The 4970-nt window shown below is 53.1% G+C and overlaps 1 protein-coding gene across 6 annotated transcripts in view; it reads left to right on the top strand.

Moving 5' to 3' along the window:
* Nucleotides 1-3720: 3720 nt before the first annotated feature.
* The window catches only part of Hivep2 (human immunodeficiency virus type I enhancer binding protein 2), a 194210-nt gene continuing 192960 nt past the window's right edge, over nt 3721-4970 (top strand). For 4 of the 6 annotated variants that reach the window (XM_013351421.2, XM_013351420.2, XM_013351422.2 and 1 more), the window contains exon 1: nt 3721-4559. The gene's annotated coding sequence lies outside the window, so the exon portion shown is untranslated. Of the gene's footprint in view, nt 4560-4881; nt 4957-4970 lie in introns of those variants that run through there. The other 2 variants (XM_026786462.1, XM_026786465.1) reach the window with 2 other exon arrangements.

Raw genomic sequence — 4970 nt, 5'->3', positions numbered from 1 at the left:
GAAGAAGAAGAAGAAGAAACAGAGAGTCTGGAGTTCTGGAGTTCACACAGATTCAGTTAGAGGGGGAACTGGGTGGCCTAAAACTTGTTTGTTCAACCTTGTCCTGCAGTGAGAGGGATCCTTACAGTTGCCTGGAGTCTACTCACGGATCGTCTCAGTGTCTCCACACCAAACCTTTCCCCCTTGCAGTCTATACAAATTTCAAGTTTGGAAGGTTCATGTTAGTCTTTCCTTTTTCCTGATATCTGCTAGGACAAATCATTTCTTTAACCTTGGTAGTAAGTTTCTTTCTTAGTGTTTGGCACAGTGACAGGACCATCTCACTCCACCTATATGCTTTATTTAAGTTTTTTCTTTTTTTCCTGAATCTCTTTACCTTTTAAAGTCCTATACAGTTTGATTTTCATATTTATTATATACACTGATTCTTTCCCTCCCTCCTTCTGCCTAGAAGGAAACTCCTTGAATTCACAGTTCTTTCATTTGCTCACCGATGTGTCCAAAGTGTCTTCAGTACATAACAGACACTCAATAAATATGTTTTGAAGGAAAGCATTTTCTTGCACCAGGATGAAAAATGTGTGTCCAGAACTATTAGTATTTTAGTTTCCTAATATCTCATAATCCAGATGCTGAAAACTTCTTTCCTTTGAAATTGAGACATCCTAAGGGGGGATGCATTTAGGGAGTGATGGAATGGAAGTTCTGCTTGGTTTCTGGTGCTCCATAGAGGTGCTCCCCCTGAGTCCACTGTGCTTTATCAAGCCTCACTTCCCATGGGGCTTTTCTCGGGGTGGTATGCAGTTTCCTATCCAATGCCAGCTTTATCCTTGAAGGAGGAGTTTTTCTGTGACTATCCTGTCCATCCTTCTAAGAAACCAGACACCCACTGACTGTGCATAGCATGTGTGTGCTATAGATATACAATAAGGGTTATAAGGGAGTTTGCCTGAAAGGCAAAGGTGCTGCTACTTCCCTTAAAAGCAGAGCCATGGGTACTTCTTGTGCTAGGGATTCCTGAGGCTAATTTCCACTGGTCCCACGGGGTCTCCTGTTTGTTTATATTCATATTGATAAATATTTTAACATCTATTCAACTCAGTTCAGTCTATCGTCTTTGACACTTGATAACTTTCACTCAACGTAATCATTTTAAAAGTATCCAAGATTAGCTGGTGGGGTGGCACATGTCTTTAAATCCAGCTCTTGGGAGGCAGAGACAGGCAGCTGTGAGTTTGAGGCCAGCCTGGTCTATAAAAAAGCATTCCTGGCCAGTCAGCTACACAGAGAAACCTTGTTTAGAAAAACCAAATCAAACCCAAGCAACCAACCAATCAAACAAACAAACAACAAAAACCCTCAAAAGTGTCAAATATTGATTAAAGACATTCTTTTCAGGAATCTTTTGATGGCAAGATCAGATTTTCACAATTTTTTGTATATTACCTTCCTTTTTAAAATACTTATTTTAACTACCCATGTACCTGAGTATTGTAATAATCAGAATAGTCTCAGAATACTTTGTTAGTCTTTAAAAGAGTGGCTCAGTTATCAAGTAACATTCACTCCACTGAGGCAAACTGCTGCCTGCTACTTTGTTTACTCAGTTTCTGAGTGCTTGGGCAGCTGCTGTGCAGTGTTTGCTGAAGGGAAATTGGATTCTTAGAGAAACTGAGTAATCTTCCCTATTAAGCAATTAAATAAAACAGGCTCTGGGCACATTTAGCAGGTGGGCTTGAAAGTGGAAAAAACATTGAAGATCACATTTGGATTTTTAAATGGATATTTTAAAGACAGACATTTAAAAGAAAAATGGTGGTTGGGATATTTCTTTTTCCTATTAAGGCTTTCCAGTTAAGACAAAAGGGGCGGAATATCAAGGAACTTGTACAATGAAAGAAGAAGCTGCTTAGTGGAAGAAGGCCCTGAAATTAATTGAGACTCATCTAAAAAACATAGTAAATCTTATTCCTTATCTCCAGATTTTCTTCGTCTAAAAAGTGATTAGAATTTTTATTTTATTTACCATTTCATTTTTGTAGAGTCGCTCTTCACAGTAATGCTGTCACAACACAGAGACTCTCATAACACTCTGTTTATAGGTCAAAATGAAAACCAAAACCAAAACGAAACCAAAGGCGTTATTCTTCAACTCATTACAGAGGCAGCCCTTCACTTTTAATGAGAAGGTTAGCGATTTTTTTTTTTTCTATGTCTTGACGTTTGTTAACTGCGGAATCTGAGACTGGAGACGGAGAATATCCCTTAGTTGTTGGTGATATACCGGCCTTAATAGCAGAACCACAGTTCTAGTCTCTCTGGCCCGAATTCCAGAGGCTAATTTCCACCCCTCCCACGGAGTCACCTGCTCCTGGGGAACCCCGGCCAGAAACCGGGTCGCGCCAGGTCAAATCTTGTGCGTCTCTTGTTTACTCCGCCCCAGGCTGGGCGGTGGCACGGACAGGGGGTGGGGAGAGGGTACTACGGCCCGGGCCGGCCCGGGACGCTTGGTTCCGACAGCTTGGGCGAAGCTGCTTGTGTGCCCCGGGTGGGTGGCGCGCTGTCGGGCTCTGCGACTAGCCCACCCGGAGAAGACGCTCCTGGCGTCGGCGCCGCCCAGAAGCCTGTGTCTGCGCTCAGGCGCAGCGACCTCCTGGGGACCTCCCCCGAGGGTGCACACGAGTCCACACACGCTGGGTAACGGCCCGAGGGAGCCCCGGTGTCCCCCGGGTGTTGCCGGCTTGGGGAGGAAGCCAGAGTCCCGGCCCCTACTCGCTTGGGATTCCCTCCCCACCTCCCCGACGCCCCGCCCAGCTCTCCCAGGGCTGGGTGTGATTTCAGTCCCTACCAAGGAAACAGAAGCGCACAGCTGGAGGTGGCAGCAGCTCGCCCCCTTTCCCCGCGCGGCGCCCCCAGGAAACCGGCAGCTGCTCCCCGCGCCGCTGCCCCAGCCTATTTGAATACCCCGGCGAGGGCGGGCGGCTTCCTGAGCAGGGTGCACCCGGGGCACCCTGGGGAGTGACCCCGGGCAAAGCAAATGGGACATTTCGAGCGCATGAAAACTTCGTGCTTCCGCCGGGGTACGGAAAATGCCAGTAAAACACTTTGAGAGTTCCAGGGGCCGCAGTATAATTTTGTTGTTGTTGTTGTTTTTCTCAATTGATAACAAAATCGTGAGTAGAGGCAGGGGAAGAGACGAGGGATGGGGCAAAATATGAGGACCACACTAATCACCTAATTCCGTTCCCTAGGAAGGCAGATAGCCGGTACGTGGGAAGGGGGGTGGGGTGGGAAGGGGCTGGGCACGAAGGAGGTTTCCACACCCTAGTAGGAAATTCTCAGACTGCTCCAGACGCCCCAGTGTTTCTGCGTGGCAAGCTGATACCAGTTCTCAGGGGAGATCCCGGCTCTTAGCGAGGGGAGCTCAGCGGCGACCTTTCCTCCCCCGCGCGCCCGCAACGGGGCCAGTCCGGGTCGCCGGGCGCACCGCACATCCCTTGCCCCACTGGCCAGCTCCAGACTGGTTTTTCTGGTTCAGCCTCCCTCCCAGGGACGCGCTGGGGGATCCGATGACGTCGCTGGCTGAGTCTCTCCCTCTTCCTCCCTCCCTCCCTCCCCGCGCCTCTCCCCCGCCCGCCCTCGCCGCGCACTCCTCCTAGTAACTTCTGTTCTGGGAGGCGCTGCCAGGAATAACCCGGTGCGTCCACAGCCCGGAGGGGAGGCGGCCGCTGCGGCTCCCGCACGCCGACAAACTGCGGCCCGGGTCCCGCGGCTCAAGCCCTTTTCTGGCGACTTCGGCCCCGGCCCCGGCTCCATCTCCTTACAGTGTCCGAAAATAAATATATAAATAAAGGCTAGAGGAGCCAGGGCTGGCGGTGGGGATCGCCTCCCTCCCTCCTCCCTCCCTCCGCGCCCGCCCTCCCTCTGTCCTTAAGGAAATGCTACCAGACACCCCCCACCAGACACGCTCAGCCTGGGTGAGGAGCGGCCGCGGCAGCAAGAACAAGGGCATCAGGGGGCTTTCCTCCCCTTCTCTCCCTCCTCTTCTTCCTCCAGCGCAGCGGTGACTTTACAGGTGAGCGGCCGCCGCGGCTGCGAGGATCCCCCCCACTCAGCCCGCCGCGTCGCGCCCTCCTTCGGCCGCTGTCACCCGGACTGCCGGGAGCTGACAGCCACCCGAGGGGCTCGCGGCCGGGAGACTGGCGGCCGGCGGGAGGCGGGCTGGAGGTGAGGGGGTGGAGAGCTGGAGAGCAGGGCGCCGCCGTGCGCTGTCTCTCCCCGGTGGAGGAGGGTCTCCGCAAAAAGAAAAAGAAAAAGAAAAAGAAAGAAAGAAAGAGAGAGAGACATCTTCGGTGACTGTGGCACAAGTATTTGCCAAGTTGAGTCTTGGACACTGAAGCTTGCCGGGAGCCCGAGCAACTTGAAAGGTCTCCTGGCTGGGTAGCAGCCTCCCTCCACGCCTCGACTCTTGGGTACTGGGTGCAGCCCAGGGGTGCGTGGAGGGCGCACCGGCCGCTGGCAGAGCAGAGCGGCGGGAATCTAGGTCCCTCCTCGGCTCGGTAAGTGGCCTCGGCGCTGGGTTTATCCTGCCTGCTCTTGAGATAGAGCTTGTTTCACTTTACCCTGAAATCGCCTTCGCCCAACTCCATCGCCCCCTCAGCCGCGCGCGACCCAGGCCGGTTTCCCGGTGGCCCAGGGGTGAGGGTCGGAGGAGGGGGAAGGGATGGGGGAGACCTCGACGAGGGGGGTCGGGCGCGTTGGGAAATGCGGGGAATACCCTGGCCGAGGATCTATGCAGATGAGGGGAGGCTGCTTTGCGTAATGTCCTGGGGGGGGGGAGGGGGCCGCGCGGGAGCGCTGGAGGCAGGAATGTGCCTGGTTACTAATGAGGGACGTGCACCGGCGCGCACCGCCCGGCCACCGCTGCGGCTGCCGCGGCTGGCGGCCCGTTGTCAGGTAGCGGGGGAGGG

Source organism: Microtus ochrogaster, linkage group LG4 (genome assembly GCF_000317375.1).
Source record: "Microtus ochrogaster isolate Prairie Vole_2 linkage group LG4, MicOch1.0, whole genome shotgun sequence".
NCBI lineage: Eukaryota > Metazoa > Chordata > Mammalia > Rodentia > Cricetidae > Microtus > Microtus ochrogaster.
This window is presented reverse-complemented; position numbering and strand designations above follow the sequence as displayed.